A 27,383-nucleotide genomic window follows, 5' to 3' on the forward strand; every position below is an offset into this window, starting at 1 on the left:
GGTTAAGCTACTGCCAGGGGCGGCCAGGTGGGCAGTGTCACGAGAATGCAGAGTGTGCAGGGGAAATAAGGTTCACATGCTAAGTGCGAGGGATGGGGCGGGAAGGGCTCAAGAGGTGCAGGCTCACCCAGGCTATTGCAGGGGAGGGAGCCTGGAAGGGCAAGTGCAGGTTGGGGGATGGGAGGATGGTCAGGGGAGACCAAGTGCAGGGGTAGACTGGTTGAAGAGGGCCTGGTGCCCTGTAAGAATCTGAAGGAACCAGGCAACCAGCCAGAGAGGCAGAGGAGGACATTAGTAGGGGTTGGGGAGAGGGAAGGAGGAAGAGAAAAGGAGGGTCTTGAGAAGCTTCCGGAACTTAGAGATCCGACTCAAGTCTGAGAAGAGCAAGGAGGCCATTCCAGAGTGAGGCACCTGCAGAGAAGAGAAATCTACCCCCACTCTCTGCTTGGAAAAGCATCTGATCTGTAGAGAGTTGGAGCTAGAAGATCGAAGGGCTCTACCAGGGAGGTATTTAGGAATAGAGAGTTGGATGTAGCGTTGTGCCAGGCCCCAGAAATTTCATTTTATTTTATTGTTAATTTATAACGCGCTTAATACCAGCAAGTGGTTTCTAAGCGTGGGATCGAGATTCGAACCTGTTATGCGCTGCGTTGACTTGCTTCAAAAACAAACTTTTTGCCCCTGAACTATTCCCCCTCCTTACGCGCCTCCCTTGTGGATGATGCAGATGGTCTTGATCTTAATCCTCGTAGCAACTGGTGGAGAGATTTTAGGACTGGAGAGATACGGTCCAAGGCCAAGGATAAGCCTTGCAGTCCTATTCTGGATTAGGTAAAGGCGGCGAAGGGAGGAGTTGGGCAGATTGAGGAACAGGCTTTTGCAGTAGTCCAGCCTGGAGAGGACCAGAGCTCCTTAGATATTGAGTTTCTGGGGGAAGTTGAGGACCGGGATAATGCCTCTACAGAGTTGCAGCTGAAAGTGGGCCTTCTTGGCAAGGTATTTGATGTAAGGAGAGAATGAGAGAGAGTGGTCTAAGGTGACACCAAGGTTGTTTTTGCCTCACAGGAAGGCGAGGGGAGGGGGCCCATGGAGGGCAGCCGAAGTGCATGAGGAAGCTGGGGTCCCAATGAGAAGGATCTCAGTTTTACTGGCATTAAAGCAGTACTTGTTAGCAGTGCACCATGCCTGAATAGCAGACAGACAGCCATAAATGAGAGAGGAAGAGGATGAGGCTGAGGAGGGAAGCTTGAAGGAGAGCGGAGTGTCGTCTGCATAAAGTTAGGAGAGGGGCAGAGATCAAATGGACTAGAGGGATAAGGTAGATGTTGAAAAGCCAAGTTGAGAGGATAGAGCTCTGCGGGACACCACAGGTGGAGAGTGAGATGGAGGAGAGAAAAGGGCCCAGTTGAACCTGGGAAGGTCGGTCAGGGAGGAAGGAGGTCAACCAGTCCAGAGCCAGGACCGTGATGCCACGGTTATCACATAGCCGATTTATAAGGGTGGCATGATTGACTGTATCAACACCAGAGGAAAGGTAATGGTTGATAGGTATGCGATTTGTAAAGGGTTGGCTGTATCCGATAATCTACAATTGTTTCTGAAAATTATAAATAGATTTTTATTTTTAAATAAAAGAACAAATAGCAATACAACCACCACAACTGCTATGGCAAACCTAGTAAGGAAAATCTTTTGAGAGGAAAACACATTGACACTTAAAGTGTGGAAACAATGGAAACCCTGGCATACAAGTCAGATTAATATAGCGGTGTCTGGGACTGGTCCTGACGATATTAAGAGGTACTGATCCAGGCTCCGACATTTACATGACTGAGCAATGGATGTGTTGAAGGGCATGAAGAAATAAGGGGAAGGCTGTCTCATAGGCTGGAGGGAGTTCATAGTGAGGAGAAGAGAATGGACAATAATGTAACGTACAAAGGGGAGGTGAGTGACACAAGAGGAGAGGGATTTTTTTAATGACGTTTATCTTGGGAGGACTGCATGAAGCTTAAGAATGAGGAGAATACGGTTAGACCTACTAAAGAGGCCAAAGAAATAAGGGGGTGTAATCTACGGAATGGAATTTGAGTTTCAAAATACCATTATAAAATGGTGAAATACAATACAGACTTAGGCTTTACGATTTGGGCGCTGAATATCAAGGGGCTTAACTCTCTGAACAAAAGAACTTGACTTTATATGGAACTAGTGCAAGAACATGTACAGGTAGTGGTATCAGGTAATAATATCGCCATATATATGGTCGCCCTAAATAATATCGCCGGGAAAATGTCGCAGCGATATTATTTGGGTGACCATATATATGGGGGACAGGGGCAAAAAAAAAAAATTCATTGAAAAAAAAAAGTTTGGGGGTTGCGGGGGTGTCCCCTGCATGTTCCATGCAATAATGTCGCCACAAAAAACGGCAATTTTTCGGCGATATTTTTGCATGGCGAGATTTTTGTGGCGACATTATTACATGGAACCCAGGTAGTCCCACAAGAGGTGCATCCTCTAATGCAAGACCTGAGCAGGCTTAGACACAAGGCAAACCCACTCCCATTCCACTCCTCGACTGGAAGTAAGACAGCGGGAGTTGCACTATTGTTCCACTCAAACTCACAATTTAAAGCAGGTAGAAAAGGGACAAGGAACTGTTACATAATGGTGAGGGATCTGGTTGGGAAACAAACCTTCTCGTTTTCATCCTCCTACCCACCCAACGCAAACTAGAGTACGTTTATGCTACAGTTCTTGCTAGCACTGAGAGGGTTTGCAGAGGGGGACTGCATAGTAGCGGGGGACATACATATGATAATGAAACCTGATCTGGACGGATCTGCATGTAGGGCGGGAATGGGGTTCGGCCTGTTATATGCTAAGGTAAAGGACTCCCAGAAAAATTTGAATTTGGTCACTTACTGGAGAGTAATTAATGAAAACAAGGATTACACATTTTAGTTAGACATACACCAGACGTTTTTTTTTTTTAATTTCTTTGTTTTTTGGACAACAACAAACACATAACATACAAACAACTTTAACATAGATGGCTTATTGGCACTTCATGCGGATCTTGTCTTTCCATTGTGGTTTCATAGTTTCCCCAGCGACCATATCAGTTCTGTCTGGACCTCCCGTGGAGTCGAGCACCAGGTCTGGTACGCACAATGTTCTATTCTTGGGCTTCGTGCTGGCCTTACTATTTCATCTACGGATCCTCTGTTTCCAAGGGATCTTCAGAGCTTCCTTCCTCCGGGTGGCCAAAGAGGTCTTGTATTAGTGTGTTCCATGCAGACAACTTGTGTGCAGTTTCATCTTCCCCTCTTATCACTGCTCTTGCCCACACCACTGTCTCTGCCTGCGCCCCCTTCTGAAGGTCTGACCACCTTGCCTCCACACGCGGGCCCTCCTTTGACTTCCATGTCATTGCTATCCGTCTCTTGGCCAGTATACTTATCAAATCTTTCATCTTTGCCAAATCTGAATCATGCTTACTCCCTCACGAGAAGAGGCCCAGTAGGTACTGTTCGGGATGTTCCGCCTGGATTCGAAGTCCACTTCCCGCTATCTTGAGTCTGATTCTGTCCCAGAACTCCTGTATCACTGGGCAGGCCCAGAACAGGTGTACCATGTCCGCGTCTTCCGACGAGCAGCGGGGGGCACCCGCTCTGAGCCCCTCTATGGACTTTATTCATCTTCTTGGGTGTGAGATATGCTCTATGCGTGACATATAGCTGCGCCTGCATACCTTTTTTGGGTATCGTAAGGCCCTAGTCCATTCTTGATCGCTGAGGGGCCTCCCCAACTCCTCCTCCCAACGCTGCCTCGTGTGTTGTTCCTGTGGGTCCTTGGCCTTCAATAGTTGTTCGTACAACCTAGAGGTTGTGTGCGTTCCCTCTGCAATGTCATACCATACATCTAATGCTGTTTCCTCGTCCTGGTCTTCCCAATCTGGCCATCTTCCCGTGATGTTTCTCAGCATGCCGGTATATAGGATGAATTGACCCACATGTACTTAGTATTCATCTACCATTTCGTGGAAGTCCGCCCACCTTACCTCCCTTCTCAGGTCTCCAATTTGTGCTACCCCTTTAGCTTCCCAGTGTGCTCGGTATGTTTCTAATGTATTTGTGTTCCCCCCCCCAGGAGACCCGCTATTGGGATTTGCGTTGACTGCGGATCCTTTACCCCTTGGAGTTTCCACACACTTTTCCATAAGTCCACTGCGATGTTAAGCATGTTCGGCAGGGTTCTGAGCCGGGGTCTATCGAGCCATAGTATTTCCCTTACGTAATACTGTTTCAATGCAGGTTGGAAAATGCGAGTGTCTATTGTTTCGTCTTCCCCCAGCCATTTTACTGCAAATTGCAGCTGCCCCGCTAAATAGTACTTCTCAAAATCCGGTAGTCTGATACCCCCTTCTTCATAGTCCTTCTGCAGGGTCCTTATTGCGATCCTATTTCTCCCTCCCCCCCATAGGAATGAACGCGCTATTGTATTTAGTTTGGTGAAAAAGGCCCTGGGTATGTTGTATGGGATGTTCGTGAGGAAGTATAGTAGGCGGGGCAGCACCACCATTTTCAGGAGGGCTGCTCTTCCCATCATTCCCAGTGGTAGTGTCCCCCAGAAAGTCATTGACCGCTGCATTCTATCTAGAGCGACGAGCGTGTTGGATGCATGGGTATCGACGGTATTATGATGTATCCCTATACCCAAATATTTAAAGGTGCGGGGCGCCCACGTCAGACCCAGGTCTGGCAAACAATGGGGGGGGGGGACGTGTTTCAGTCCTGCCAAGGGGAAGAGGAGGGAATTCTCTTTATTAATCGCTATGCGCGAGAGCCTAGTTTACGCCCCAATTGCCTCTAGGAGGCAGGGTAGGTTAGCGGTTGGATCGCGTACGAATAGGAGCATATCGTCCGCGTATAGCGAGATTTGGTGGAGCACCCCATCTATGTCCAGTCCGGTATCTCTATATTCTGCTCTAAGGAATACCGCAAATGGCTCTAGAGCCAGGATATATAACATTGGCGATAGCGGGCACCCCTGCTTGGTTCCCCTGTGTATCTTCCACTCCTCGGAAATGAATCGCCCCGTTTTCACCCTTGCTCTGGATTCCCTGTATAATAACCTGATCCACCGGAGGTACCCCTCCCCGATACCAAAGTGGGCGAGTACACCCATCAGCCATTCCCAACGCACAGAATCGAAAGCTTTGACAGCGTCCAAAGACACTATTACACTCTCGTTTGGCAGTCGATTTGTCTCATCTATCACATGGTGAAGTCTGCGGAGGTTCCAGGACGTGTTCCTTCCCGGAACATAGCCCGTTTGGTCCGGGTGGATCAGCGTGGATATTACCTGTTTTAAGCGGTTGGCTAGGACCGCCGTCAATATTTTAGCATCCTGATTAATAAGGGATATTGGCCTATAGGAGGCGCATTTCCTGGGGGGTTTCCCTGGTTTGCGAATCGGGACAATTATCGATTCCGACAGGTTTGCCGGGAGACGCATGGTCCCATATGCGTCTTGGAATGTCTCGAGCAATTTCGGGGCAATGGCGCTCTTGTACGTCTTGTAGAATTCCCCCGGAAGCCCATCCGGGCCCAGGGCTTTGCCGGTGGGAAGCTCTGCGATCACCATCTCTATTTCTTCCACCGTGAGGGGTGCATCCAGCAGCTGGGCCTGTTCCTCCTCCAGCCTCGGCAACCCTATTTCTACCAGCGCATCTGTTATGTCCTCCGGGTCTATTTCCGGATTCGGGGCGTACAGTTGCTCATAAAAACGCGCAAACATTGCGTTAATGTGCCCTTGGTCCCTGATCTCTGCCCCGGTGTGATCTTCTAACACCGTTATGGGATCTTTTTTATTCTCTTGTCTGGTAAACCAGGCCAGGAGCCTGCTAGGTTTATCCCCTTCTGCGTGTAACCGCTGTAGGTACCTCCCATAGTTTAGCCTCCCTAGTTTTTCCCAGAGCAACATACATTTAGTCCGCAGCTCTATCAGCTCTCCAGGTTCCTCCCCCTCTCATCCCGCTTGTTGTTCTCTCAATTCAATCACCCTCTAGAGTTCATTCAATTCCCTCATGGCCGCCCCCGTCAATCCTCCTGTTTTGCCTATTGCCGCTCCCCTTAGTACCAACTTGAATGCGTCCCATAATACAGCGCCACTCTCAACGCTGCCCTCGTTTTGCTCAAAATAATCATCGATCACCTCGCGGAGGTTTTCCTCAAACTCACCCTCCCTCAGGGCCTCTGCTCGAAGTCGCCACGTTGCGATAGGGGCTTTCCTATTGGTGTGTGCCCATGTCGCCACTACTGGGGCATGATCAGAGAGTGTGCGTGCTTTAATGGTGATTCCTGTGATATCTTGTAGTGATTCCCTGCCCGCGAATATGTAGTCTATATGTGTAAATGTTCCATGTAGTGCGCTGTAGTGTGTATAATCCCTCCCCTCCCCATGTACCTGTCTCCATACGTCTTCTAGCTGTAGCTGGTCCAAGATCCCACACAGTTCTTTGGCTGGAGGCGCCGGCTTCATGTATTTATTATCAGATCTGTCGAGGAGGGGGTTCAAGGTGCAGTTGAAGTCACCGGCCCAGATGAACGTCGCCTTCCTATATTGCGCTAAGTTGGGCGCTAGCTTCCTGAAGAAGTCCGTTGCATCAGTATTCGGTGCATAGGTGTTGACCAGGCATACCTCCTTGTTTTCTAGCATGCCATGCACCAATACCAGCCGTCCCTCTGTGTCGGTCTCTTGCTTGAGTAGCTGGAATGGGACCCCCGGGGCAATCCATATTAGTACACCTCGTGCGTAACTTGAATATGTGGTGCTGTAAATCTGTCCTCCCCATTTCTTGTCCACCTTGGCCTGCCTGTCTCTTGTGAGGTCTGTGTCTCCTGCAACATCGCTATCTTGATTTTCATCCGGTTTAGCCAGGCATAAAACCTAAGTCTCTTGACATACGCATTGAGTCCTCTCACATTCCAGGTGGCTATTGTTAGTTCATCCGGTTCCATGATCTCCTTTGTTTGCTTGGCTTCCGTGTCCCACTGCCATGTCCTCGCACCCTGCGCTTTATTCCTCTCGTGCCCATCTCCCTCGGTGTCCTGGTTGCGGAACTATGCCTCTCGATGCAGTGGCTGCTGCTGCCACATGGGTCCTGTCCCATGTTGCTCCGGTCGCTTATTTGTCTGTATTATTTCAGTGTTCTCTACAATAGTCCTTCCGTAGTTTGTGCCTTGTACTGCCCATTCACTCCATTCGACGTCCATAACTTCAACAAAAACTGAAAAACTAACGCCCAGCCACCCTCCCCCTGCTCGGGCTCCGCCGCTTCTCTCGCCATGCTCCTGTAATGGGCGCAGACTCGCCGCAGCGTGATGCCTTAAAACTGACATCCAAACTGATAGTTCATTCTTCTCGGGGGTGCCGCTTCTCTCAGCCAATGCAGCTAAAGTGGGGTAGATTACTCTTCCATGCTTACTGCTAGCTCCATTTAACTTACGTAATGCTTATTTTCTTGTTCAAGGTTGCCTTGTTACTTCTCATCGGGGTCTATTTCCAGGATTATTAGCGTTTCTCTGCCTCAACTGGGGGAAGCCTTGTGAGTCCATCCAGCTGTGGGCTTCTTCAGTGGAGTCGAAAAAACATGTTTTGCCTTGGTGTATCACCTTGAGTTTAGCGGGCAACAGGAGCATGTATCTCACTCCCGCGGTCCTGAGGCGTTCTTTTGTTGGGCCGAACTGTGCTCGTTGCCTCTGTACCATGGCCGTATAGTCCGGATACATTGTGATCTTGGAAGAGTTCCTGATGATTCCCCCCCATCCTTGAGAACGCTAGTATTTTCTCCCTGTCTTTGTAGTTCATGATCCTAGCAATCATCGCTCTCGGGGGGGGGCACCCGGTTGGGGTCTTCCAGTCAGGGCTCTGTGTGCCCTTTCCACCACAAAGCCCTGGGATAGTGCACCTACTCCGACCTCCTGGAGGAGCATGTTCTCGACGTATTCAGTGGGGTCTTTGCCCACCTCACCTTCCAGAATTCCAATTATGTGGATGTTGTTCCTCCGCGCTCTCCCCTCTGCGTCTTCTGCTCTCCTTTCTAGGACCTTAATTCTCTGTAGTACCTCCGACATCTGTGTCTGCATTACCGCAACCCCCGCCGTATTTTGCTGCACCTGCTGTTCCGTCGCCGTCACTCTCTCTGTTAGGTTCCTCGCATCCTGGTGGAGAAGGCCCACATCTACCATTACTGTATCCAGTTTATTTTCTAGAGATGCTTTCAGGGCCCCGATTGCTTGTCCATTTTGTTTTCAAGCGATTCTTTCATGGAGGCGATTGCTTCCAGTATCGTGCCTTCGTTGGCGGGTTCCACTGGGGGCGATGTGTCATCCGCCGGCGGCGATAGTTTATGTCCGGGCGCCGTCGTAAAAGTATCCATGCTTACTTGCTTGGTTTTCCCCTCCGCTTTCTTGTTCGGCATCGCGGGGGAGCCGCCCTCTGCCTGCGTCGCCAGTACCGGTCTTGGCTGTGCTCCACGTGCCGTATGCCCTGCTTTTCCGCTGCCCCACTCCCAGTGTTTTACGGGTCTCTCCTTATGTTGGGTTTATTGCACTCTTCCGGCGGGTGTATTCGTTAGGCTCTCGTGGGTGTCGCTTCGGGTTCGGGCCTTCTCGTGCCTGCTGCGTATGTCGCCTCACCGTATCAGGGGCCTTCCCGCCTCACTTCCACCGGCCGCGCCGATCTCTGTCGCGGGGTTTACTCAGGCTCGGGTCTACCCCGCACTTTTTGTTATGCGCGTGATGTGTCCCTCTCCTGTGGATTCACTGGTTCATTCTGTATTACGCGGCCGGGGTCCTCCCACAGCTCGCGCGTCCGCCATTTTAATTTCGCAGGGCGATTCCCCTCCGGCGGTCTATCTCCTTTTCCACTGCCCGGTTTCCTCCGGGGGCTTCGCCGGGTGGGCAGCAGGTGTTCCTGTCTCGGCGGGGAGACTTTGGCGGTCTTCTGGAATCAATTTATGCGAGTTTTTATCGGATTTTGTCAGGATCGCTCCAGAGCTCCTCTGCAGCGCGTCTCACTACATCGGCCGTTAAGCCACGACCCCCACATACACCAGACTTGCTCTAGAATTGACCACATATTCATATTGGGACATGTTTCTAGAGTTAATACAGAAGGCCACATCAACCCATGCTCCTACAGTGACAAGAGCATAGTCAAACTCAGGGTGGGAGGGAAACACTGCCATAGAAACACTTGGCGAATATATGAGGGAGTTCTAAAAGATCTGGCCTGTAGACCCAGGTCGAAGAGGGGATAAAGAATATTTGGAGTTTAATAAAGATCAGGAAACCGCGCCAGGAATGAGATGGAAAGCGCTTAACACGATTAATATTGGGCTTGGCATACTTACAAAAAATAAGGTAGACTGAGTAATATTGGAAGAGCTAAAGAAGCTGGATAGGACATGCAAGAATAATTCCTCCAGAGATAACTGTAGGGGCTTAAAGGTGGTCGGTAAGCAATTACATTTCCTATACACAAAAAGGACAGAAAAATCTTTCACCTGAAACAATCCTTTTTTGAAAATGCCAACAAGGCAGGGAGAGTATTGCCTTAGAGACTTGGAGGGCTGAGAGGGATAGCCTAAATGGAAGCCGTAGTAGGAGACAACTGATAGGACGTGACCAAAGGTAGTCAGAAATGTGGTCCATTTGAAAGTTCCTACAAGCAACTTTTCCAAGCAGAAGAGGGAGAAAAAAGTGCATTTGTGCGATATGCCCTTGACTTCATAAAGGAGCAACCAATAGAAGCACTGATAAGGGAAGAAGCCTCAGCTGTTATCAAAGGCTAAAAAAGAATAAAAGCCCAGGCCCAATTAGGTTACTTACCAGCAACATTTTATAAAACGATGTCGCCATGGATAGTGAACCAATTACCAGTCCTGTTCATTACCATAAGGGCAGGAGCCGAGATCACAGATTCAATGAGAGAAGCAAAGATTGTGCGAATCCCCAAACGGGGGAAGAATCCAAAATTGTCAGTTCTACAGACCAATAGCTCTCCTCATTTTAGATATTATACATTTAACATGGATATTGGCCGGCAGAATAGAACATGGTTTGCCATTCCTAATAAACACAGACCAATCGGGATTCATGACAGAAAGGAACACCATAGATAATATTAGTAAAATTCTGCACTTAACATGTGAGGCAAAGCGATCCCCAATACCCCGTGTCCTAATCACGCACAATGCAGAAAAAGTGTTAGAATGGACTGGGGATTTTTGGAAGGAACATTGAAGAGGGATAATTTTGGACCCTAATCCAGCCAAATGATCATGGCAAATTACAAAGCACTGTGTACAAGGCTATTGGTTAACAATAAGCTATCCAATAATATAACCCAATCTAGTGGAACAAGACAGGTTTGGCCCCTCTCACTCCTGCTCATTGCTTTAGCGCGGGAATCCTTAGTGGACAAGATTAGAAGAAACATACAAATCATTAGGCAGAATCTTAAATAAAATTACGCCTTTTTGATGATTAGGTAATTGTGTCCATTGTGGATCCGACCACGTCAAACCTGACCCTAGTAGAAGAACCTGAGCTATTTGGGAATGTATCAGCATTTAAAATAAAATAAATAAATTCGGAGCTTCTCAATTTGAACAAAATGGATAACGAAGTTCAGAATCGTCAACGTTTTACCTATTGTAGATGGGCAGAATATAACCCAAACTACCTTGGAGTAAATCGAACATTGCAAATGAATACGTCTAAAGAAAACTACCCTTGGTTATTTACGGAGACTTTGAGGTGGACAGGGCTATGTTTCTCTTGCCTATTAAGCATAGTGACTTTAAAAATGAATGTCCTCCCCAGAATGCTCCATCCTTTCCACGGAATACCTCTAGAAAACTCAAAAAAACACCTTTGGATATGCAGGAACTGATGGTACATTTTATTTAGGGATTCGAAAGGGCCTGAATATGTTCAAAATTATTTTAACCCCAAAACCAGAAGAATGATCAGGAAGCCCTGAAGTCTACTGGTACTGCTGAGCGGCCCAGGTGCACAATAAACCAAATTGGGTGCAAACTTGCTCTCAAAAGAAATGGGTATTCATAGAGAAAGTCATGAGGAGGCCACATATTTGGGCCCAACCGTGCCTTACCAAATTGCACTGAGCCCCAAATCTTTGTGAATGGTTTAATCCAAGCAACACTGAAAGCCTGGGAGGAGGTGAACAGGGAGGGGAAGAACACCTTCTACCCATCAATTTTCTCACCAATAAAGGACATTGCTGACTTCACTTCAGGGCTACCAAAAGATGCATTCAGTAAATTGTAATGCTCACCTGACTCCCACGGAGGCGCTGGCCTGGTTCGCGCTGCTGTGACCTCTTCTAGGTGATGCGCAGGGTTCGGAAGACGGACTGGACCGGGCCCCCAAATCTGGCTTGTCTGGCTCGCAGAAGTATCCTTCTGTAGGCGAAAATAGGGGATTAACTGTCTGCGGGGTAATGCAATCAGCCTCCCACTTTCCCCTCTCACCCTCCTCGAAACCCTTCTGTGATTCCTCGTAGCGTCTCACCTTAGGGTCTGGAAGGACGAGCTCTCCATCCTGCTTCTGATGCAGGGGCGCGTTGGTATCCAGTTACTTCACTGGATTTTCGGATTGGTGAGAACCAAACTTGCTTGGTTTCCAGGTAAGTTTTTTGATAAGAGGTTCCCCTTGTGTCCATGCATTAATGTACTAATGCTAGTGTCTTTTTCCCCATAGGGGCCGGGGTACGGAATGCCGGGGAACAGGCACCGACCCGAGATGAGAGGTGAAATCCTTGTAGAAATCAGGTAAGTCTTTAATGAGTGTTTTTTGGTAATGTCTTTTCATTCGCTCATTAACGTTGATGTCTTTTTTTCCCATTAGGGGCCGGGGTCCGTAAATGCCAGGATGCGGCGCGGACCCGAAATGAAGAGGGAATGAATCAACAGGTAAGTCTTAACATGGAGATTTAGCTTTCCTTATTCCCTTCTCTCTCTCACCTTTTGTTCTGGTCTTTTTCTCCCTAGGCGCTGGGGCGTGACTGCGAATCTGGATGATCGCTGCTGAACATGGAGGCGCCCTGTAAAGGTGAGTGGAATGCGGCGCTGCAGCGATCGACGCAGTGAGCTTTTAAATAAAAGTCTTCCTTTTCAGGATTGTCGGCGAGATGTCTCCCGGATGCGGATTTAGCAGGTAAGTACTTTTCCTTCTTCTGTTCTCTTCTTCTCTTCCTTTGCAGGTGATCCAGGATGCTGGCAGGCGTGGCAGAAGTCAGGATGCAGGAGCAGACACGGTGAGCGTCCAGCTGCTAGATGCAGAACAACGCGAAGAACTTGTGCCTGTTCGGGTGGGGTTTAAATAGCCTTGGAAGAAGTTCCAGGTATGTATCCTTCCTCCAATCAGGTATGTATCCTTCCCCGACCACGCCCGGATGGTAAATTAGTTCCACAGGTAAAGTAGTTCCTTTCAGGCCTCAAGGAGGCCGGGATCCTGCAGCATGGTCTGCATCAGGTAAGTGCACCCAAGCACTTCCATAATGAGCCTGGCGCCTATGGCGCAAGGACTGATGTCTTTTATGAGCCTGGCGCCATAGGCGCCAGGACACTGTCCAAAGGGCCCCTATATGGGGTTGCTGGGTCCTTCCTTTGGGACTGGATGTCCGCTTTTGGGGATGCAGGGCTTGAACCGGCTCCCCGGGAGCGGGCATCATGACATAAATAGTACAAAGGGGGATGTTCGAAGACAGGAGATATGTTCAATAAAAGAGTGAACAAAGCTTTTGAAGAATGTAAATTGGATTTGGGGGTAGAAAAGAGCCATGGGCATCCATATTGGCAAATAAGACATTGGTTACTACACCCTTTAATGAGACCCGGAGTTAGCAGACTCTTAACTGTGCCAGGAAAATAATACAAGACTCTGTATCCACCAAAGGATTAATATCCAAAATGTATAAGGTACTGACATCCCAGAAAAAAGCCACTAACTGGAGATAGCAAGAGGGCTGGCAGAAAGAGCTTGATTTCCAAATACACGAGGTACATTGGGAGAAAATGTTGAGAAAAGCTTGGAAAGCCCAAACACAGACATAGATGGTACCCAACTAAAGATTGTGTATGGATGCTGCCAAATGCCTCTTCGCCTCTCACACTTGAAACAAGGTGCAGACTCCTAATGTTGTAGAGTATGCGGCCAGAGGGCAACAATGATAGACATTTTCTGGGCATGTCGTAAAATAAGGCATTTTTGGCTGGAAGTATGATCCAAGAGTAGACCGATTCTAGGTAAAGGGGTTGCAGGGGACCCCTTCTACCTTCTCTTGGGCCATGAAAGGAGCAGGCCGAAAGAAGCGAGGATAGACTAGAATCTCTACTACTTGCAGCAACAAAACAAGTTGTAACGGCAAGATGGAAAAGAAAGAAACCTCAGTCTACAACACTATGGCTAGCAAAAGTATGGTAGATCTTAGCCCTAGGAAAGATAACAGGGACCATACAAGACAAATGAAAGAAATTTACCAGGCTATGGTCATCTTTTCTGAAATATTCCAGGGCTGAAATGGGAATAGTAACATGCCCAAAATGTCTCTGAGTTTTGGACCTATTTAGACATTTAGAGATATAACTGAGAAGGGGGAACATCGGCAAGTGAAAAGGGAAATGGTCAGAACATTATAGTATGCAAGAGACAATTGCAAAGACCAGCCCTAAAAGGTTTGACACACAGGAAGCCCCCTGTTTTCTCCTTCATGTGGTGGGAAGTTGAGTGACCGGGGCATTAATGTTACAAAATTGTTGGATAAATATTTTATTAGTTCGAATATTTGCTGATTGCGACTATTGAGGATCTATGTGTACTTAAGTAGTGGTTACTTTATGATCTTCAACCTATCCTCTCAAGTTCTTCATAGAATCATTCACATAAGTTACCCACGTATTATTCCCTTTTTTATTGTGGTCTCTAAACCTCTTTAAGTATTGGGCAGGCGTCTTCCCCAACTTTTAAGAGCAGAGCCTGCTTTGACTTAGAATTTTCAAAATATTTGCTATCAGTCTTCTACAACTCTGTAATAGCACTAGAGCCATTCTTGGGAAGTCTGCTGAGAAGCCAAACATTCTGCACATCATGTCCCTCGCAAGCATGCTGAAATGCCATTAACCAATCAATAACATTGTTCTTCTCATCATAAATATTTAACAGATCTTTAAGAAATCTTGGATGAGAGAACGATCTAGAATAAATCCCAGATCCTCTGGCGAACCTCTCCGCCCATTCAGCTTGGCCAACTCCAGCTGGAATGCTCTGTCCTTCTCTTTCAGTCTTGTCTGATTCCATCTTTGCTACGTTTTATTTGATCACCATTTCTTTGAGCCTCCGCTCCTCCAGCTTCAGGTGTGGTAATAGAGGATTGAGAAGCGCTCTCTTCTGATTCACTAGTGACTTCTATGGTTTCAAGAATAAGAGGTCAATTACTACTGCTTGGCTATGCCCCAGCATCATCTGTACCACTAGCACCTGGTAAAACAGTATTCCTAGCTTCCTGGTGATCTATTAGTTTCTGCACTAAATCAGCATTGTTACCCGAGGTAGTGTAAGGAAGGCATGGTATCAACAGTGACGACAGACACAAGTGATCACAGTTTAAGGGTGTTTACTGAACTTCAGATGGGTTGGTTAAACACCTATCTAAACCTAAATCTTAGATGGGAGCAAGCTAAGACCAACAAAGTAAAGATAATGCAGTCCTAGTGGTGTCTGTCGAAATAAAAGGGCCTATACGAATAAACCTATTGCCAGTCCTTACTTCTAAATACAAATGGTGTGGCACACTAATGTAGCCAAACAGAAAAGTGTTCAAGAAATAATCTGTCAGGATGATGGAGCAGTTGGCTGCCCCACATTTTCAGCATGGGGCAAGGCGGCACACTTGAGCTTCGCACACACTCTGGCTTCTTGGCCCTGAGGTAACAGTTCAAAACATAGGCATCAGGGCCATCCGCCTAAGTCTCTCTCTCAATGACCGTTCCTTATTGCAGACGGCCTGATGTAACAGCCAAAACACAAAAGTTCCTTTCTCCTTCTCAGCTTTTCACATTCACAAGCTTCCACAATGTTCAGAGTTTAGTCTCCCTAATTCGGGCTCGGACCATGGATCCCCCTCCTTCGGGCTCAGACCCATGAACCAAAGACTTGCGAATGTGTGATGGGTTTTGCTTAAACCGTTGCAGGACCACTTCGATTCACTTCACACAATTACATTTCACATCAATCTTTTACTTTCGTTTCTCTTGGTGGGATACCTTACAGAGTCCTTCAATTGAGCACATTTACGGTGCCGGACCTCTCTGTCAACGGTATTGTATCTTTCCTTCTGAAGTTCAAACATTCATCACCAGTTTAGTTTTACTTGCGTCTTTCATTACACACGTTTAACAATGTTTGTTCCAGTGCTCGTTATACAATGTTGCCACTTGCAACCTTGACTTCAACACAGACCGGTCTTGCAACGGTCTCCCCAACTCACCGGCTATGTGGATCTCTCTATTGCTTATTTGTATTTGGAGACATGGACGATACCACAGCGGCTCCTGCTCCTCCCTGCATTGGTCAGTTACACAGGGGTGCCCCCTGTATCTCGGGCACACAATGCAGGCTTTTCCAGTCTGGTTTCCTGGTCTTACGCTTTCTTCCTTGAAGGTTTCTTGAAAGTAACAGCGTCTTGCCGAAATGGCCAAGGGTACTTCCCTTCTTACACACCCTTCTTGTTTTGCTGTCTTTCTCCCTTTGTTCAGCTGCTGACTCAAAACTTCTGTACCTTTTGTGTGCTTTGACTCTGAGTGTGCTCTCGTGCTCCGCCTTTTATCCATGTGGGGAAGTTTAGTGGAAGTCAGGTGTGAATGATTGTTAGTAATTGTCTGACCTTGCCTGACCTAGTAGTGGGACATGTCAAGTACACGGCTTGGGTGTGAGTCTGTTTTCCCCCAGAGCGGGCTGTCTGTGTGAAAGTGTTTGTGCAGGAAAAGGGGGGTGGGCTGAGGTTCCCACGTATCCTACCTGGTAGGATGGGGTAAAGGTATAACGGGGAAGAGAGGGATACTGCGTCTCGCCATCCCGTGTCCCACTCCCACTTCCTGAAGACCCCTCACCCAGGGGATCCTCCTGCACTGATCCACCCCCAGTGTCTGGATCCAAAGGCGATGGCCGTGCCCTGGCCACCTGAGATAGAGATCCACGGGGGCTTGCGGGTGAGATACCTTATGGTTTCTCACAGTGGGTAAACCCTTCTCTGCACAAAATTATTTTACATAATCTACTTTGTCCATAGCAAGAGTAACGCTACTATAAGTTTCCATACTGTAATGTACATTCACCCTTTGTGAAAGAAAGAAAGCATATACTTCAATAACCAGTGAAACACAGGCACATACCTATATGCATGAAATATACTTATACTGCATGAAATTCAGTAGACACACTGAGAATATTCCACTAAAACTTAATGAGTCCAACCCTAAGATGGTTTGGGGCCTTGTGCCCTAAAGTCACCAGTTTCAAAGTCATATTTCACCAGTAGATTTATTAGGAGATTTGGAAGATGTCTGTGATTATGGTCAAAAAGTCAGAGGTAAGTTAAGTTGAGGTAAGTAAACTAACTCAATCCCAGTGACTAGGATAGGCCTAGGAAGGGATCCTTGACCAGCCCTCCACCGACCAAAGTCAGGAAAGAGTAGTTTGGGATAGGACTTTATGCCCATGTAACCCTATGGAGAACAGGGGTGGAAGAGAACAGGTATGTTACCTTACCCCCTAACTTTGATTTTTAAGAGATCACTGCAGAGGTTCCGGAATCGTTTGGGGACAGTATTCTGCATTTGGTACGTTCAAAGAAGGCCCAAGGGTCTCTGGTCCAGAGTTAAGCTTCGGATGCAGGATTTTGTTTTGGTTGGTTGCAGTGCTTAATAATCAGTTCCACACACCTTGCAGCTGAACACCCAAATGAATGTACACCCAAATGAGGAAATGATGCAGGCAACCTGAGGACGTCAAGAAGAGGAATTGCAATAGGGGTCACTACGGTCAGACAGTGACAAGCAATCTTCCAGGTACGAACAAAGAAGCAGGTCCTGCAAGGCTTGCATTGATTCAAGAAGGCTGAAAATGCAGGACCTGGTGTCTTGTTGCACAAGTTGTTGATCCTCTAAATTCCAAGGATGCACTCAGAACATCGACATCTGCAGCGAAGTAGCCCAGGAGAGAGCTGGTCAGTCCACTGGTTGGTCCAGGGACACTTTCAAAGTCTCAGAAGGCACGGATCCTCGAGCTGGGGTTGAGACTGGTTGTTCCCAAAGGTCCAGCGGTCAAAGCAGGACATGGGTCTTCTTGAGATAAGGCAGAGGAGCTGGGAATCACCCAGACAGGAGATAGTGCTGGTCAGCTACAGGGGTCATCCTTGGGTGATCAACGGCTGCTCTTCTTCATAGAGAACTTGGCTCCAACAATTATCTGTCAAATGGCTGGGAGTCCTTTTATCCAACAGTTTGGCGGGGCGATCGCCTAAGTCTACCAATGGTAAGGACATGCACTATTCCAACTGGCAGTGGCTATCCAACTATGGATAACCACTTCCAGTAACATCTGCCCAGCAACAGACATTCAGACACCACAGTGTGTACTGGGACCCTACAGTGCCAGCCCTCACATCCAGGCTCATACACAAACTGCCCCTTTGCCTGCGAAAGCAGCAGCTTTCCCTGGGAAAGAGCATTCCATATATGGCATTTACTCACCTGAGAGAGCCAAAGAAAAGTATGGCCAAAGGACAACAGAAAATATGTGGCACAGCCATCTTGGGGTGCTAGCGACGTTTAGAAGCCCTTTGTGATAAATGTAAAGAGGGCCTTCATCACATTCACGGCTTCAACAATTTTTATGCCAAACAAGTTATCCCCTTCGATTGGCATATCGAGGAGTTTACTTTGCACTTCTTGGCGAAATGCAGTGCAGCGTAGCCAATCCTGATGTTGGGAAACACTGCCCCATTCCCAATTAGCGGTAGACATCGCTGAAAGAGGCTTTAAGCTATGTTGATATTGTGGTTGGAGGTTTCTTCCCCTTCTTTTAGAATTACGAGGGCCTCCTTCCTTTTCTCTTCCAGTAAATGTTCCAGGATAGGGGGCAGTGGGCGGGAGCGATGCTCCTCTACTTTTCTAAATTAAGTTTCACTGTTCCCATACTTTTATTTTAAAAAGAAACCGTTCCAGAATGGTTTTGTTTTGAAATAAAAGTGTAGGAAAGCAGTTGAAACTTGCACTTCAGTGCACTGCCCTTAAACAGCAGGTGCATTTGTTTGAGGGGGAGGGGGTTTTCGTGCATGGGTGGTGGCCTGGCGATGGGTTTAATGGGGAATGGGGCAGGCCAGCAGGGAACATAGCTCCACTACTTCTTTTCATGCACTTCGACCACTGGATAGGGGCCATTCTGTGCCACATCTCTCTCTCATGTCTTGACATTATTGTGAGTGCATGTGCCACTTTTACAGTAGTGGCCCCAGTGGCCAGCACTTTCTTCCCATACTAGTGCACTTTCCTTCCTTCATTTTCTGGTGAGACAGAGCATTTGGGTGACCGCAAATGAGCTTTCCTTCTAGCTACCACCGAGACTACTGTGTCTTTTGTGGGTTGTGTGGTAAGGCATTTCAGTGTGACGTCTTGGGGCTTTGAATTTTTTCTCCAGCTTACCTTTAATGGCTGTTTCATGGAGTGGAGGCCTTCCACCCACACGTAATCTAGGATGGGTATGGAGACTATTGCCCTACGTTTATTCATGTGGTCAAACAGGAAGCTGTCTTTATTCTCCTCTGCAGGGGTCATGCCCAACTCCTGACATACTTTAGTACTTATGGCATGAAATACTCCTATTTTGCCTGTTGGAGATTGCTTTGGCCGATTCTCTTGTGTGTCCTCTCTCAGAGAATCGTCTGTATTCCAGTCATTGCTCTTAAAGGACAAAGACATTGACTCGGTGTCCCTTGAGTCGTCGTACGTATCAGTTTGCAGCAACTCGCCGCCTCCTGATCCTCCATTATGCACGGGGAATGCAGTGGCAGGCGTTCCAGTGATTTTGTTGGACTTGCTGATTACATATGAGGCCTTGGTGGTGTACGCCTGGGTACCACTTTCTGCCTGAGCCGTTGGTGAGCTCTTGACCTCTTTGTTGGCGATGCAGCTCAACATTTGCGAACGAGATCTATGTCTCAGTGGCCGAGATTTCTGTAGTGGCCTTGCCTGCTGCTATGGTGTTGCAGGAGCCACTGGGAACAGCACACTCATATTGAGCTGAGACACTAGGGTTTGCAAAGAAGTCAGTACCTGCATCGAGAGGAGCATTTGCAGATGTATTTCTGGCTGCGGTGGTCGGGCAGATATTAGTGGAGTTGGAGCTGCCATCCTTTGGATTAATGGCTACTGTGTTGGAGGTGGTCCTTGTGGAGACTGAGGTTGCAGTGTTGGTTGCCTTCCTTCTTTTCATCTTGTGGGCAGATCTCCCTCATGAATCACAAACTCCTCAGAATCAGTGAAAGTTGGAGAACATCCTTGGTGTGCCTCAAAATCGATATGATGTTGCTATATCTCGTCCGGCATCATATCTGCGTATGTTATCAGTGACATGGCTGGTAAGAGAGGCGTACTTCCTCTTCTATTATGGTAGGTGGTCCCATTGGCACAAGTAGGGCAGTTGTAGATTGCCCTGGCGTAGGTGAAACCGTGTCCTTTGCACTCACGGTTACAATCGATGACGAGGGTGCTTGTTTTGGTGGTGTAGCAGACTTTCCCTGTAATTGTTCTTGAGGTTCAGTCAACAGGACTTTTTCTTGTGAAGTCGTGGACCGATGTACTGAAGCTCATGTCGACGACCAGTGTTCATATTCCTTCATTGACGACCAATCTTTAGATTTTCTTGTTGCTGAACAGTGAAATTTCTTTGTCGACGATCGGCTCATCGAGAATGACAGTGTTGTGTGTAGTTTTATTACTATTGTCGATGGTGACTGTGACAACCGCATCAGGTGTTGTGTGCTTTTGGTGGCTATTCGTCGATGACCCCTTCGTCGCTGCTGGCCTTTTGGGTGGTCGTTGACGAGGGACTTATCAATGGAATTCTAGGCACCACAGCGGAGCTCTAAGATTCCCCATGTTAAAGTGTGTTTATTAACGAGATTGTTATAGCTTCATTACACATTTGCACTTTCAACATTCAATGAATAATTTAACAATTTGTCTTTCGATATTGTGTAAAATATTGGAATTCAACAAATATACATAACCATTAACTTTCCCAACATGTGACCAGTGCCCATAGTTTCAATGCTCATGTGTTGGATTAACTCTGGTCAATGCGGTAGTTTCAAGTAGTTCAGTCGGATGGCCTTAGGGTGCATACCCATGTACAGTTCCTGAATCGATATTCTCAATCCTTAATGTTAATAGAACAATTGGTGGCAGCCATTGGGGGTTCAAGACAGTTTGTCATCAGATAAATAGAACACAGTAGGAATGAGATCTTTATATGCCTCTAGTGCAGCAGGCGTTTATTCGCCTGGTTCTATTGTCGCCCCAAGCCAAGCCCTTATTTCTGCTTCGCTCCATGTTTCAAGCTCCCTGAAACGTATGCTGAACTGCAGGCCTCCCATAGACGTCCATGACATGGCTAAATGCTGTTTGGCAAGTATGCATACTATGTCCATAAATTTGGTAATGTGTTTATATTTGTGCGCTCTGGAGTATACACTCAGCAAACATTCAAGCGGATTCCTTTGATATCTACTGACCCCTGCAGTTACACAGGTCTGTTTAATTCTGGACAAAAAACTGCTGGTTTTCACACAATGCCACAACATATGCATGAGATCTGCGCCTTCTCGGTTGCACCAGGGACAGTTTGAGGATTCGTCTGCCTTAAATTTGGCTACTCTGCTAGGGGTCATATATGTTCGGTGCAGTACATTTATTTGGATCAACCTAAATCTAGCATTTTGGGACACGTTTAACAAAGCGCAGTGCCAGTTCCCAGTTTGTCTATAATTTCCAAACCAAGGTCCGTCTCCCAGGTCGCTTTCAACTTGTTGAGTCCGATACTCGTTCCTTCCAACAAACACTTGTACAGTCTAGATACAGGTCTCCAGCCGTCTTAAAGTGCATATATGAGGGCTAGGGAGGTGTTCTCCTGTGGCTCAGCACGTCATTCACCCCAGTTACTTCTTGCGACCCTTGTCACCTTAATGTATCGTACAAATTGACCTTTAGGGAGTCCCTCCTGTTGCATAAGGCTGTCTAGCTTCCTAAACTGACCTTTTTCGTACATGTCTCCCCAGTTATGCCCACCTCGTCTCAGCGTCTAACAGCCTTCAGTTCCTCTATTCTACTGCATGTGGCTGCCAGGATCGGGACATTAGGTGAATACGGGTGTCGGAGCCGGAGCACCTTTAGGGTTCTGGCCCAAGTCTGTCTACCTAGTTGAAGGATCAATGGCAGAGGGTCTGCTTGGTTCTCTGGGAGCCACAGTACCTCTTTAAGCCATGCCGGTCTCACCTGTTTATGAAGCAGTTCATGTTCAGATGTAAACGTATCAGATAACCATTTTGCTACAAAATTCAGCTGGGCTGCCAGGTAACAGAATTCAAACCTTGGGAGTTGTGCCCCACCCCCTCATATTGCAGGGATAAGACTTTAAGTGTCAGTCTGTGCCTCTTTGCGCCCCATAAGAAATCTAGGAGTAAAACCTCAAGCTCCCGAAAGAAGTCGGCTGTAATGTAAAAGTGGACATTGCTAAAACTACAAAAATCTAGGGAGAATAATCATTTTAGTAATAGCTATTCTGCCCATAAGGGAAAGCGGCAAGCTAGCCCAGAATATCATCAATTTCGTCGCCCCTTCTACCACCTTGCCCGTGTAGAGTGTGTGCATTGCTTTTGGTGTGTGTGTGCTATATGTTTTCCCAGGTATCTAAATGAGTGTGGCTCCCATTTTATTCCCCAGTCCGCATCCCCGCCAGCGAGAAGAGGCGAGACTTGTGCTTATTAAAGGAGATTCTAGCAAGCTCAGCAAATTCATTTAGGACGTCCAGTATTATCTGCAGATTATGGTGTGGTTCGCAAATATAGAGTAAAACGTCATCCGCATACAGTGATCTTTTTTGCGCAGCCCCCCCTGTTTTTATCCCAGCTTCTAGGTATTCCTGTCTCAAATATATCACTAGCAAATATATTGCTAGAGGTTCCAGTGCTAAGATGTAAAGCATTGGCGAGAGTGGGCACCCCTGTCTTGTTCCTCTTTGTATGTCCCACTGTCTGGATATTTGCCTACCTTATCTCACTCTGACCGTTGGTGAGGTGTACAGGATTTTCACCCATCGTATACATTTCTCTACGAAACCGAAATTCTGGAGTGCTGCAGCTATCCACTACCAGTATACTGAATCAAAGGCTTTGACCGCATCTAGTGATACCACACCATAGTGTTCAGTGCAGGTGTTGGTTTGGTCAATTATGTGCTGTAATCTGTGCAGGTTCAGTGTGGTGTTCCGGCCCGGTACAAACCCATTTTAATCCGTGTGGAACAGCGAGGAGATGCATGTGCAGAGGTGTGTTGCCAGGACGGTAGTCAGTATTTTGACCTACTGTAGCATGGCTAGGGGCAGATAAGAGTCACACTGATCCGCTTGTTTCCCTGGTTTAATTATGGGCACCAATTTGGCCAGGATGCCATTGCTTCACAGTGTTTTACCTGCATAGAGGGGCATGATTGCTTCCCCCAGTTCTTCTCTGGATAGGGGAGAATCTGATAGATCTCTGTGGGCACTGGTGAGTTTTGGGAGTCTAATCTGTGCGAATGCCTTAGCTATGTCCTCAGTGTGGATGCACCTGTCAGGTATAAACAGTTTAGCATAGTATGATGCAGAGATATCATTGATCGCCCCCTGGGTCCGCCACGTAGCCCTGCATTCATCGTGCAGGAGCGTAGTCAAGGGTCTAGTGTGCTCTCTTGCATAACCACGCCAGTAATTTCCCAGTTTTGTCTCCTTCTTTGTGTGCACGTGTCGTGCGAGTAGCGTAATCAAACTTCTCCAGTCTTTCCCATGCCAGTAGGCATTAGGATCTTATCTCCTTGAGCTCTCCCTCAATCGTCCGTCGGCCCAGATCTTGATTCTAAAGGGCGGGTATTTTCTGTTTTAGTACTTCCAAGTCGCCCTTCAACATTCTACGTACACCCCTAGCTCCCGCCATGACTTCTCCTCTGATGACCACATTTAGTGCTTCCCATATTGTCCCGCAGCTCTCCACGCTCCCCACATGTTGATCCAAATAGGAGGCCAATGTTGTTTTGAGTTGTTCCCTGAGCAGGGAGTCAGACAATACTTCCACCGGCATTCGCCACATAGGGATGGGAGGTCTGGGGGTGTTGTTGTTCCACGTGACCACCAAAAGGGAGTGGTCTGAAACCGTACGTCCCAAATATTTCGCATTAATAATTTCTGTGAGTTGTCCCGACCCATCAACAAATAATCAATTCTAGTGTGGAGCTTATATGATGAAGAATAAAATGAGTATCCCCTAAAAACCGGGTGCCCTTCCCTCCAGACCTCCACCAGGTCCAGTTCGGTCATTACTTCATTAAATGCATTAGTGGCAGGGTGTGGGTCTCCTCGAGGGGGTATAGACCTATCTAACATTGTATCCCGTACACAGTTAGTCTCCTCCCCATATAAAAAAGCATCTCTTTTTGAGGTGATGTGTATAGTACTCGAATTTGGGCAGGTATCATGTGCTTGGGGAAATAGGAGGTTACAATTGTTATTTCTCTGGTACCAAGGAAATCCCTTAAGAATTATGTAGCATTCTTCTCTGTCCCTGTCAATGTCGAACAATTGGAACGGCAGATGAGCTGCTATCCATACAAAGACCCCCCTAGCGAACTTGGAATATGTGGCACCATATTCCGTCCCGTCCCAGCGATCAGAGATGGCCTCCAGCTCGTCTGCCAAAAAGTGTGTTTCCTGTAGTAGCGCTATAGAGATCTTTGTATGGCTTAAATAGGATTTTACCCTGTTACGTCAAATGTAGGTTCCTAGTCCCCTGACATCCTATGTCGGAATTTTAATGTGTGCCATAATCAGTTCCTGATGTCCTTATACGGATGGCATATATACAGTTCTTCCGTGTTGTGTCTCAGGCCCATTACCACATGTTGGATAAAATTAACAAAACAACAGCAACAAACCCCTAAACGTGGGGTGTAAGCAGTGCTTAACAGATTGATTCAGTTCATGCACCCCGGTACCTCATGAATATGCCAATGCAATCCGGTACCGGGTTGTGTAGTCAGCCACAAGTCGGTGTCGACTGTCCATCAGGACAGGAAGTAGTCCAGGTACCACCCAGCAGGCAACAGTGCAGGCCCACAGTGTGTTCTGCTATCATATCCGTGTACAAGGCAGTAGATGTAGACTCGTGACCATAACTGTAGCGACCCCATTTCTTCCGTCTTGTTGTGTTTTTTCCAGTAGCTTATTTATGTTCAATAGTATCACAGCTTTGCGCCATCGCGTAGCCTTCTAAGTCTCCCCTGGGCTCCAGGTTTTTTTGCTCCATCCACATTGCCACAGCTTCCGGACTCTCAAAAAACAGAGCCTTACTTCCGTACAGTATCTTTAGTTGCGAAGGGTATAGCAGCATATATTTAAGACCTAGCTGACAGAGTCTTGCTTTGACTGGTACAAATTTGTTTCTTTGCTGTTGCACCACCGGGATGTAGTCAGGATACATGGCAAATCCGTATCTGTCCCCCCTCTCTTGATAACTGGAGTATTACCTCCCAGTCTCTGAAGTTCTGCTAGGTTACCCGCTCTATGGTCAGTAGTAATGCAATCAGGGATGTTCCCAACAGTTCTATCTTGCAAGTACGTGTCTCTGGTTGTCTGTTACACCATGGAATGTGTTATTGCTTCGCCCTTCTTGGACACGGATAAGTCGAGGTCCTGTTAGTGTCACAGCTTTACTTGTTATATATCCGCTGTCCCAGTTGAGAGTCTTAACGTGCCAGTGTTTTATTTTATGTGGGAGGAGTGTGCAGCGCTGCTGTTAAACTCTTGGTGGGTCGGCCAGACTGGGTGCAGTAGTCTTGTACACCTTAGGCGTAGTTTAAGTGTTCTGTTAGAGCCACCCCAGCATAAGTTCTTTGTTGGTGTGTCAGGGTCTGATGGATCGTCTAAGAAGCAATGTGCCCTGTATGACAACTCGTCGCAAGTCGCCTCGTTGCCCACAGTCCACAGCCCCAATCACTCACACAGCAGTGGTCACAGGTACTTGTCTGTTCGTCCGGCGATTATGCTCTACTCCTTCCGACAGGTTTCCTCAATCCTCTGGCCGTCAGCTTTTCAGCATTCTCATTTCGGCTTTGGTTGGTGTCGGGAGGCGGTGTTGCAGTAATCTCAGCTCCCTCTCTTTCAGCCCGAGTCTGAAGCAGTGTTTCGAAGGGACTACTGTGCCTGGGCGGGTCTGCACACAAACTTCCCAACTCCGGGGTAGCCCAATCCCTCCACTCGATCACCGGTATATCCTTGAATTGAGTGTGCACCCAATACAATTCTGCCCCGTTACCGTCACCCTGACTCGGAGGCTTTATTTGTGTTCAGGGTATTAGCATGACCATCCAAGCAGCACCATGCCCCTGGTCTGCCGCCTTTGGTCCCTACCGCGTCAGGCGTTGTTCACAAAACTTGCTCCACACGGTCCTCGATCCCAGCCACTCACACGTGGGCAGCATCGCAGACACCCGTCCTTTTTGGTTTTTCCGGTTATGTTCTGTGTTGTCCCGCAGTTCTCGTCGGCTTCTGGCCTCTGGTATTTCCGATGTTCTTATTCTGGATCTTCATTGGCAAGGGGTGGTGCAGCTGTCCCCAGCTCCCTCAGTTCGTGGGGACTCATATCCCCTGGCAGTCCTGCACACAGATCCCTCGACACAGGTGTCTTCCAAAGTCTCACCCGACTCCTGTGCACCGCCGATGGCCTCTCACAGCGATATGTCGGATGCGCGTGCTGTCTGTTGGTGGCACTGGCTCTTCCCAGCTGCCATTTTGGATCTGAGTTTTGGGAGCTTATTTGTCTCTGCAGCTCAGTTCCAGGCGCCGATTTTGCCTGATAAACTCACACGTTGTTGCTTAGGTTGTTGCACACTTCTCAGGGTCCTTAAAGGTGCCTAGGCTGCCTTATAACGCTGTCAAAAAGGATCTTATTGCAGTGGGACCCGACACAAGTCACGTCCTTACTGCATGAGCCCTGGCCACGCCCTCTTAAGATTGCCCATGGTGGTTTTCGGCTCCTTATACTTTTTGAGTGGCCTTTCCTCTAACCTTGCCCTTTTTTGTTTTTTGAGAGGAGGGGTCTTCTCAAATTGCTTGGTTACTGCACACTTTTTGAGGATTCTGCATCTGAGAGTGAATGTTTTCCTTCATTTAGCCAGCACATTAACCTCCTGTGCCTGTCTCAGCATTTGTGTGCTGAAACCTTAACAGCAGTCGGATTCCTCAGTGGTATGATTAGGATATAACCAGTAAATGCAGTCCTTATGCTTGTCGCCTTCAAAAACATTTATCAACCCACGAGTGATGCAGGCCCTAAAAAGGGATTTCTTTGATCTGCTCGCCATTCTGAATGTATTGAAAATGAAAAAGACTGATTTGAATTCGATGTTTGCTTGATGGACTTGATGGAAAGAACTTTTCTCCTGAGAGAAAGGTGTGAGGACTCCTCTCGTCACTACATGTGGTTAGAATCTGAACATGGCCAGCAGGGGAGGGGCATCACACTCCACGACCCATTGTCTGGGACCAAAAGCACCCATAATGGGGAGGATACACTACAGAACACACCTGTTTTTCCTTTAGTAAATGTACATAGTGTGTAACCGAGTATTCCCAGCTTGACGACAGAATATTCAAAGTATGTGAATCTATGAAAGATCCAATGCTGGATGTGGCCTTGATTATTCATGGCCCTAAAAAGTCATGATATTTTTCACAGTGTGAGGGATGAGCCAGATAAGCAGTAACTGGGCACACCTGAGCCATTACTCTACTCAAGCCATCCAATATGATGGTTTGATGATAAAGAAATACGGTTGTCAATCCCAGTGCTAAAGGTCCTATAGTTATACGTTCTTTCAACTGGTTTTTAAGGAATATGGTTGGCAATCCCAGCACTAAAGATACTATAGAAATAGGTCTTTCAAGCCTGAAGTAGAAAAAATACTATTTTGCCGAGGGCTC

General features: G+C 47.4%; 1 protein-coding gene across 2 annotated transcripts in view; it reads left to right on the forward strand.

Moving 5' to 3' along the window:
* The window catches only part of ATG4B (autophagy related 4B cysteine peptidase), a 2,287,566-nt gene that overhangs the window by 1,981,949 nt on the left and 278,234 nt on the right, over nt 1–27,383 (forward strand). The gene's annotated exons all lie outside the window — the stretch shown is intronic.

Source organism: Ambystoma mexicanum, chromosome 10, assembly GCF_040938575.1.
Source record: "Ambystoma mexicanum isolate Mex_15411 chromosome 10, UKY_AmexF1_1, whole genome shotgun sequence".
Taxonomy (NCBI): Eukaryota; Metazoa; Chordata; class Amphibia; order Caudata; family Ambystomatidae; genus Ambystoma; species Ambystoma mexicanum.